Raw genomic sequence first — 9,383 nt, forward strand, 5'->3', positions numbered from 1 at the left:
TAGTAAGTTGTATTAGATTTAAGTATTAAGTTGTATTAGATTTAAGTATTAAGTTGTATTAGATTTAAGTATTAAGTTGTATTAGATTTAAGTATTAAGTTGTATTAGATTTAAGTATTAAGTTGTATTGTGACGAGCCCTCCCATCCACTAGTGGTCTGTGTCCTGTTTGCTGGCTGCTCTGTCTTTCAGGATGTTGATCGGCAGCTAACGAGCCCCACCTGAGCCTGCTGGAAATGGCCAGCTATGATGCACCACCTGAACATGGCGAGGTGCCTCCCCTCCTCTCCGGTCCTCACGGCAGCTGCTTCATTTGATTGATTCTTTGTCTGATTGTTTGTTTTAGTTTAGTTTGGTTATTTGTTAGTTAAATAAATTTCTATTTATTGATTGTATCACTCGCCTTGTCTCCCTTATGTTGCAGCCTTTGAGCCAGGTCATAACAGTATATACAGGTGCATCTCAATGAATTAGAATATATCGAAAAGTTAATTTATTTCAGTAATTCAATTCAAAAAGTGAAACCCATATATTATATATATATTCATTACACAGGGTGATGTATTTCAAACGTTTATTTCTTTGAATTTTGATGATTATGGCTTACAGCTAATGAAAACCCCAAATTCAGTATCTCAGAAAATTACAATATTACCAATTAAAAAAGTGTTGGGAACGTAGAGGAGCGTGTTTGGGTTATCAGCATCTAAGAAACTAAATTCTTGACATCAATAGAATTATTAATGTCAGTAACAATTATTAATGATTATTAATAATAACGGGGCACCACCCTGCGAACAGGGACCAATAACCAAACAATAAAACTAAGTCTCATAATTAGCGTTCACTCACAATGTCAATAGTCTGAGTACTATTACACATTCAGAGTGAAAGTGAAGGTTTAAGTTCGAGCACAGGCCACTACATCCAGTTATTATTACACACCTATGCACAAGTAATCACAGACGACTGCTCTTTAAAATATAACAGTTTATTAAATAAAATAATAAATGCTCAAATCAAGTACTATCATAATCAACAAACACTATCATACAATTATATGTCTAATACCTAAAGTCAAATGAGGGGGGGGCTACTCAAACAGTGATGGTACGTAACCTAAAAAGGGGCGTGTGAGCCTACAAGCAAAGATGGCGGAGTCTATTGACCCGCAACAAGATAGCTGAGAGGTGGCTACGTGTAACCACGTGGGACGGCGCACAATGTGTGTTGGGACAATAGATTACGCGACCACGTGTCTGAGAGGTTCACCCAAAATCAGTGAATCTAACTATGTGTGTGCGGGTTAGTAGGACGAGAGAGAGAGAGAGAGAGAGAGAGAGAGAGAGAGAGAGCTCTGAGCGCGGTGCTCGCGCTGCAGTGAGAATGTGAGGAACAGCTGATCACTTGTAAACTCTGCGGTCGGATTCTGAACCGACTGGTCACGCTTGTACGGTGATAGTTGCGGTCCTAGATCTCACTCACAGAGCCGATTTAAAGAAGAGAGAATAAAACCAAACAAAATAAAAATAATCCCCAAAACAAAACAGATCTTTATCACTGCGGTGAGATGCGAGTATTGCTCTCGTATCACCCCAAAACTCGGTCGGCGAGACGAGGCTCCGCCACCGTGGTTTTGGTCTTTGAAGTGATAAAATCACAACCTCCACATCCACTAGCAGCGACGGATCTAATGTAAACAGTTACAGCAGGAAATACACAATATAACGGGACTCCGTGGTCCGCGATGCTTGCGCAATAACACGTTATAACACGACAGTAACTTAACGTAACAAGATACAGGAATAACAACGACATAACGAATAGGCTAAATTAAGCTAATGCTAAACTAAGCTAAGCTAGGCCCAGATACCAGTAACTCTTACTTGTAGAAGCTTCGTTCGGTAGGGTACGTTTCCCGTGGTGGGGATCACTCGGTCCTCGAGTAGCCGCTGGCCCTCGGTGGCGCGGCCTCGGGGCTGGCTGGCGCAGACTCGGCCTCCTCGCTGCAGAGAGGGGCTTTTTAACTTTGGCTGACGGACGAGGTTTGGGTCGTCCTTCCCGGAAATCTTCGGCGAGGAAAGATTGTTACCTTCTGCCGGCGGTGTGTACACAAATAGGGTGGGAGAACGGGGCATAGGAGTTATCCGTTCTCGCACTACATGATCCAAAACTCAAAATAAAACACAGTCTGTTCGACCAGCGAATGTTACATGTGACCTGATAGGATTTGATGAGGCCGCGGTTCCTCGTGGATCTTCTTGTCCCCTGGACGAGTTCGGAGTGAAGAGGCCAGGACAGCAGGGTCAGATCCCAACATCCCCCCTTTGGTCTGAAGAGCGGGGTGATGGCCACGGTCTTTAGAGCAAACCAAGGGCTGGCACGTGCATCCATGTGGTGGGAAACACTGTCCAGGTATTCCTGAGAACCTGAAGAGGTTAGACAGTCCAAGTATTCCGGGAACCAAAAGCAGTGGTTAAAACAGTCAGTGTTCAGTGTTCATAGGGTTCAGAGTTCATAGGGTTCAGAGTTCATTGGTATCTGGGCTGATGACTAAGGTGGCATCTGGGCAGATGACTTTAACTACCTCTACCTACATCTGCTATCATACACAATTCAAATCATAGGTGAGCAAAAACATTATTCCCAAATAATTCAATCGCTAATCATGATTTTGTGATAATCCTAGCATTGCGGTATAGTGTCAAAGAAAGTAACAACCCAAATAAAACAAAACAAAACACAAAAGAGAGAAGAGTAGAAAGAGTAGAAAGAGTAAGCCACTATAAACCTATATAAAAACACAGCCAAGGGGGAAAAAAAATACCGTGATATACCGTGAAACCGGCAGAATCTTAAAAAATACCGTGATACACACTTTTGGTCATACCACCCAGCACTAGGCTGACTTTGTAATTGTCTTCATGCGGCTGTTGAAATTCAGAGTCCATAGCTACACCTAGAGTTCTGTCTTGGTCTCTGGTTTTCAACATTGTCGATCTAAGCAGAGCGCTGACTTCTAATTGTTCCTCCTTGGCTTCAAAACAACTACCTCACTTTTGTCTTTGTCAGTTTTGCTCAGACTGGACAGTAGTTCCAGTGATATGGTTATGTAACATTGTGTACCAACTGCATAATCATTTTGTTGTTTTTCCAAAGTTTCTCTGAACTACCTGAGGTTCCCGGTGAGCCTGGAAAGGTAAGTCCAAAGAAAAGGAGGCCTAATCTGGAGCGGAGGAACCAGTTTAACAGCTGGTGGGGCAACAAGGCCCCTGGACCTCCAGGCATTCAGTTAAGTCCACCTAAACCCCCTCAGGGACCCGGTGTGCCTGTAAAGGTAAGTCCACCTAAACCCCCTCAGGGACCCGGTGTGCCTGTAAAGGTAAGTCCACCTAAACCCCCTCAGGGACCCGGTGTGCCTGTAAAGGTAAGTCCACCTAAACCCCCTCAGGGACCCGGTGTGCCTGTAAAGGTAAGTCCACCTAAACCCCCTCAGGGACCCGGTGTGCCTGGAAAGGTAAGTCCACCTAAACCCCCTCAGGGACCCGGTGAGCCTAGAAAGGTAAGTCCCGGTGAGCGTCGCCTGCCGGAGTGGGCGAGGAAGGTGGGTCTTTATCTGGAGAGGAGAGACCAGTTCGACAGCTGGCGGTGCAACAGAGACCCTGAACCTCCAGGTAATGTTCAGCACCACACTCCATATCGGCACGTTTATTCATTTGAACTGAATTTAGCTGACTTTGAAGTCACTTATTTAGACTGAAATGATTGTGTTGAATTATTTAGAGTTTCAGTTGTATTAGATGTAAGTATTGAGTTGTATTAGATACAAGTATTGAGTTGTATTAGATGCAAGTATTGAGTTGTATTAGATGCAAGCCTTGAGTTGTATTCGATTTAGATTTGATTGTTTATTTTGGTTATTTCTTCGTTAAATAAATGTCTACGTATTACTTTTATCACTCGTCTTGTCTCCCTTATGTTGCAGCATATAAGTATTAAGCTGTATTAGATATAAGTATTAAGTTGTATTAGATATAAGTATTAAGGTTTTTACAAGTGTTAAGTTGTATTAGATGTAAGTATTAAGTTGTATGTCAGTAGTAAGTTGTATTAGATATAAGTATTAAGTTGTATGTCAGTAGTAAGTTGTATTAGATTTAAGTATTAAGTTGTATGTCAGTAGTAAGTTGTATTAGATATAAGTATTAAGTTGTATGTCAGTAGTAAGTTGTATTAGATTTAAGTATTAAGGTTTTTACAAGTATTAAGTTGTATTAGATGTAAGTATTAAGTTGTATGTCAGTAGTAAGTTGTATTAGATTTAAGTATTAAGTTGTATTAGATATAAGTATTAAGGTTTTTACAAGTATTAAGTTGTATTAGATGTAAGTATTAAGTTGTATGTCAGTAGTAAGTTGTATTAGATATAAGTATTAAGTTGTATGTCAGTAGTAAGTTGTATTAGATTTAAGTATTAAGTTGTATTAGATTTAAGTATTAAGTTGTATTAGATTTAAGTATTAAGTTGTATTAGATTTAAGTATTAAGTTGTATTAGATTTAAGTATTAAGTTGTATTAGATTTAAGTATTAAGTTGTATTGTGACGAGCCCTCCCATCCACTAGTGGTCTGTGTCCTGTTTGCTGGCTGCTCTGTCTTTCAGGATGTTGATCGGCAGCTAACGAGCCCCACCTGAGCCTGCTGGAAATGGCCAGCTATGATGCACCACCTGAACATGGCGAGGTGCCTCCCCTCCTCTCCGGTCCTCACGGCAGCTGCTTCATTTGATTGATTCTTTGTCTGATTGTTTGTTTTAGTTTAGTTTGGTTATTTGTTAGTTAAATAAATTTATATTTATTGATTGTATCACTCGCCTTGTCTCCCTTATGTTGCAGCCTTTGAGCCAGGTCATAACAGTATATACAGGTGCATCTCAATGAATTAGAATATATCGAAAAGTTAATTTATTTCAGTAATTCAATTCAAAAAGTGAAACCCATATATTATATATATATTCATTACACAGGGTGATGTATTTCAAACGTTTATTTCTTTGAATTTTGATGATTATGGCTTACAGCTAATGAAAACCCCAAATTCAGTATCTCAGAAAATTACAATATTACCAATTAAAAAAGTGTTGGTAACGTAGAGGAGCGTGTTTGGGTTATCAGCATCTAAGAAACTAAATTCTTGACATCAATAGAATTATTAATGTCAGTAACAATTATTAATGATTATTAATAATAACGGGGCACCACCCTGCGAACAGGGACCAATAACCAAACAATAAAACTAAGTCTCATAATTAGCGTTCACTCACAATGTCAATAGTCTGAGTACTATTACACATTCAGAGTGAAAGTGAAGGTTTAAGTTCGAGCACAGGCCACTACATCCAGTTATTATTACACACCTATGCACAAGTAATCACAGACGACTGCTCTTTAAAATATAACAGTTTATTAAATAAAATAATAAATGATCAAATCAAGTACTATCATAATCAACAAACACTATCATACAATTATATGTCTAATACCTAAAGTCAAATGAGGGGGGGGCTACTCAAACAGTGATGGTACGTAACCTAAAAAGGGGCGTGTGAGCCTACAAGCAAAGATGGCGGAGTCTATTGACCCGCAACAAGATAGCTGAGAGGTGGCTACGTGTAACCACGTGGGACGGCGCACAATGTGTGTTGGGACAATAGATTACGCGACCACGTGTCTGAGAGGTTCACCCAAAATCAGTGAATCTAACTATGTGTGTGCGGGTTAGTAGGACGAGAGAGAGAGAGAGAGAGAGAGAGAGAGAGAGAGAGAGCTCTGAGCGCGGTGCTCGCGCTGCAGTGAGAATGTGAGGAACAGCTGATCACTTGTAAACTCTGCGGTCGGATTCTGAACCGACTGGTCACGCTTGTACGGTGATAGTTGCGGTCCTAGATCTCACTCACAGAGCCGATTTAAAGAAGAGAGAATAAAACCAAACAAAATAAAAATAATCCCCAAAACAAAACAGATCTTTATCACTGCGGTGAGATGCGAGTATTGCTCTCGTATCACCCCAAAACTCGGTCGGCGAGACGAGGCTCCGCCACCGTGGTTTTGGTCTTTGAAGTGATAAAATCACAACCTCCACATCCACTAGCAGCGACGGATCTAATGTAAACAGTTACAGCAGGAAATACACAATATAACGGGACTCCGTGGTCCGCGATGCTTGCGCAATAACACGTTATAACACGACAGTAACTTAACGTAACAAGATACAGGAATAACAACGACATAACGAATAGGCTAAATTAAGCTAATGCTAAACTAAGCTAAGCTAGGCCCAGATACCAGTAACTCTTACTTGTAGAAGCTTCGTTCGGTAGGGTACGTTTCCCGTGGTGGGGATCACTCGGTCCTCGAGTAGCCGCTGGCCCTCGGTGGCGCGGCCTCGGGGCTGGCTGGCGCAGACTCGGCCTCCTCGCTGCAGAGAGGGGCTTTTTAACTTTGGCTGAGGGACGAGGTTTGGGTCGTCCTTCCCGGAAATCTTCGGCGAGGAAAGATTGTTACCTTCTGCCGGCGGTGTGTACACAAATAGGGTGGGAGAACGGGGCATAGGAGTTATCCGTTCTCGCACTACATGATCCAAAACTCAAAATAAAACACAGTCTGTTCGACCAGCGAATGTTACATGTGACCTGATAGGATTTGATGAGGCCGCGGTTCCTCGTGGATCTTCTTGTCCCCTGGACGAGTTCGGAGTGAAGAGGCCAGGACAGCAGGGTCAGATCCCAACATCCCCCCTTTGGTCTGAAGAGCGGGGTGATGGCCACGGTCTTTAGAGCAAACCAAGGGCTGGCACGTGCATCCATGTGGTGGGAAACACTGTCCAGGTATTCCTGAGAACCTGAAGAGGTTAGACAGTCCAAGTATTCCGGGAACCAAAAGCAGTGGTTAAAACAGTCAGTGTTCAGTGTTCATAGGGTTCAGAGTTCATAGGGTTCAGAGTTCATTGGTATCTGGGCTGATGACTAAGGTGGCATCTGGGCAGATGACTTTAACTACCTCTACCTACATCTGCTATCATACACAATTCAAATCATAGGAGAGCAAAAACATTATTCCCAAATAATTCAATCGCTAATCATGATTTTGTGATAATCCTAGCATTGCGGTATAGTGTCAAAGAAAGTAACAACCCAAATAAAACAAAACAAAACACAAAAGAGAGAAGAGTAGAAAGAGTAGAAAGAGTAAGCCACTATAAACCTATATAAAAACACAGCCAAGGGGGAAAAAAAATACCGTGATATACCGTGAAACCGGCAGAATCTTAAAAAATACCGTGATACACACTTTTGGTCATACCACCCAGCACTAGGCTGACTTTGTAATTGTCTTCATGCGGCTGTTGAAATTCAGAGTCCATAGCTACACCTAGAGTTCTGTCTTGGTCTCTGGTTTTCAACATTGTCGATCTAAGCAGAGCGCTGACTTCTAATTGTTCCTCCTTGGCTTCAAAACAACTACCTCACTTTTGTCTTTGTCAGTTTTGCTCAGACTGGACAATAGTTCCTGTGATATGGTTATGTAACATTGTGTTCCAACTGCATAATCATTTTGTTGTTTTTCCAAAGTTTCTCTGAACCACCTGAGGTTCCCGGTGAGCCTGGAAAGGTAAGTCTAAAGAACAGGAGGCTTGATCCGGAGTGGAGGAACCAGTTTTACAGCTGGTGAGGCAACAAGGCCCCTGGACCTCCAGGCATTCAGGTAAGTCCACCTAAACCCCCCCAGGGACCCGGTTTGCCTGGAAAGGTAAGTCCAAAGAAAAGGAGGCCTAATCTGGAGTGGAGGAACCAGTTTAACAGCTGGTGGGGCAACAAGGCCCCTGGACCTCCAGGCATTCAGGTAAGTCCACCTAAACCCCCTCAGGGACCCGGTGTGCCTGTAAAGGTAAGTCCACCTAAACCCCCTCAGGGACCCGGTGTGCCTGTAAAGGTAAGTCCACCTAAACCCCCTCAGGGACCCGGTGTGCCTGTAAAGGTAAGTCCACCTAAACCCCCTCAGGGACCCGGTGAGCCTAGAAAGGTAAGTCCCGGTGAGCGTCGCCTGCCGGAGTGGGCGAGGAAGGTGGGTCTTTATCTGGAGAGGAGAGACCAGTTCGAGAGCTGGCGGTGCAACAGAGACGCTGAACCTCCAGGTAATGTTCAGCACCACACTCCATATCGGCACGTTTACTCATTTGAACAGAATTTAGCTGACTTTGAAGTCACTTATTTAGACTGAAATGATTGTGTTGAATTATTTAGAGTTTCAGTTGTATTAGATGTAAGTATTGAGTTGTATTAGATACAAGTATTAAGTTGTATGTCAGTATTGAGTTGTATTAGATACAAGTATTAAGTTGTATGTCAGTATTGATTTGTATTAGATGCAAGTATTGAGTTGTATTAGATACAAGTATTGAGTTGTATTAGATGCAAGTATTGAGTTGTATTAAATACAAGTATTGAGTTGTATTAGATGCAAGTATTAAGTTGTATGTCAGTATTGAGTTGTATTAGATGTAAGTATTGAGTTGTATTAGATGCAAGTATTGAGTTGTATTAGATGCAAGTATTGAGTTGTATTAGCTGCAAGCCTTGAGTTGTATTCGATTTAGATTTGATTGTTTATTTTGGTTATTTCTTCGTTAAATAAATGTCTACGTATTACTTTTATCACTCGTCTTGTCTCCCTTATGTTGCAGCATATAAGTATTAAGCTGTATTAGATATAAGTATTAAGTTGTATTAGATATAAGTATTAAGGTTTTTACAAGTATTAAGTTGTATTAGATGTAAGTATTAAGTTGTATGTCAGTAGTAAGTTGTATTAGATTTAAGTATTAAGGTTTTTACAAGTATTAAGTTGTATTAGATGTAAGTATTAAGTTGTATGTCAGTAGTAAGTTGTATTAGATTTAAGTATTAAGTTGTATTAGATTTAAGTATTAAGTTGTATTAGATTTAAGTATTAAGTTGTATTAGATTTAAGTATTAAGTTGTATTAGATTTAAGTATTAAGTCATAACTTTTATGACGTACTATACACGTTTTCGCTCTCGCTCTCCAAGAAGAGGGACAATGTTCCTTTTTTTCATCCAGGTTGTCACGAAAAGCACTGGATGAAATTTGTCCAAAAGGGGTCCAATTAGGTCCACAAACTGCACCGGCTAGCTTCACGCAACCTTGTGCGGCTCTGGCCGACTGTGTCATCTACGGCTGCAAATTGTCTCATGCACTCACGATTCATATTTCGCACATTGATTTCTGGTTAATAAAGGGATGTTTTTTCTTGCAAGGTGTGGTCTTGCTCTGAAAAGTATCTCCAGATAACTTGTTATGATTTT

This window comes from Anarhichas minor, unplaced genomic scaffold, assembly GCF_050575085.1.
Source record: "Anarhichas minor isolate MPS153535 unplaced genomic scaffold, ASM5057508v1 ptg000010l, whole genome shotgun sequence".
NCBI classification, from domain to species: domain Eukaryota; kingdom Metazoa; phylum Chordata; class Actinopteri; order Perciformes; family Anarhichadidae; genus Anarhichas; species Anarhichas minor.